Source organism: Magnolia sinica, chromosome 16, assembly GCF_029962835.1.
Source record: "Magnolia sinica isolate HGM2019 chromosome 16, MsV1, whole genome shotgun sequence".
NCBI lineage: Eukaryota > Viridiplantae > Streptophyta > Magnoliopsida > Magnoliales > Magnoliaceae > Magnolia > Magnolia sinica.
In genome coordinates, this window is record NC_080588.1 from 38,114,889 (window position 1) to 38,116,017 (window position 1,129).

The 1,129-nt window shown below is 38.7% G+C and overlaps 1 non-coding gene across 1 annotated transcript; it reads left to right on the top strand.

Annotated features, from left to right (window-relative positions):
• The first annotated feature begins 507 nt into the window (after positions 1–507).
• LOC131230028 (small nucleolar RNA R71) lies at positions 508–614 on the top strand. Its single transcript, XR_009163756.1, has one exon. It is a non-coding gene; the product is annotated as a small nucleolar RNA R71 (small nucleolar RNA).
• Positions 615–1,129: the final 515 nt, after the last annotated feature.

A 1,129-nucleotide genomic window follows, 5' to 3' on the forward strand; every position in this document is an offset into this window, starting at 1 on the left:
TGGTTATGGAATCCTTGAGGAGTAATAGTTTGTTCATTCCTCCAGCTGGAGTTGTATGTATTTGAGGTGGGTCCACTGAAAGGTCATTAATAGTTGTTCACAGCGTTTAACTGCACATTCAGAATTTCTTGAAAAGCAAGTATTGTTAGACAATTTTTAGTTGTGTGTATGTTGCAAGAGTAAATACCACAAACTACTTCCTTAATCTTATCCTTCTGAACTTCCATGGCCTCGACTCTTCTTATGAGATTGGCCACCCTTGTACTCAAGTTATCTTCTTCTTTTAAAGCATAAATTCCTCCCATTTCCTTTGATTGAGTAGGCTTAAAAGTGGTTGGTTTTAGAGAGATGTCCCATGATCTTACTTTTCAGCAAGTCTATCTAAATAATCCCACACATCATTGACATCTTTGTTCATGAATTCCCCATTGCATATTGTTTCAACCAATTGGCTCATGGAAGATGACAGTCCATCGTAGAGGAAATTTGTGATGCGACCACATTTCAAAACCATGTTGTGAGCATGAACTGACAAGATCCTTGAACCGCTCCCAACATTGGAAGAATGTTTCATCTTCCTTTTGGGCGAAGTTCATGATTGACTTTCTAAGGGTGTTCGTTTTATGATATGGGAAAATTTTCTTAGTGAACTCCCTTATCATGTCATTCCATCTACCAATCAATAGTGGACATAGGGAGTGTAACCACATCTTAGCCTTTTCTTTTAAGGAGAAGGGAAAGAGTTTCCGCCTGACCGTGTCCTTAGACACATTAGGAAAGTATAAAGTGCATATTATTTCATCAAACTCTTTCAAGTATAGATATGGATTTTCAAATTCAAGTTCATGGAATTTTGTAAGGAGTTGGATCACTCTCGGCTTGATATTCATGTCCTGCATTCTCTAAAAAAATTATGTAGAATGGTGTGATCACCCATGCCGGTTGTAAATAATCTCGTAGAGTACGAGGCGCGGGTGCATGATGCACCTCATTCTCATCTTAAGCTTCCTTAACTTGAAGTTGAGGTGGATTTGCAACCATAACTTCTACTGACTCAGAGGATCTCTAGAGATGTCTAATCCTATGATGGATAGGCAATCCTTCAACTAGTCCTCCTTCACTCAAGAGA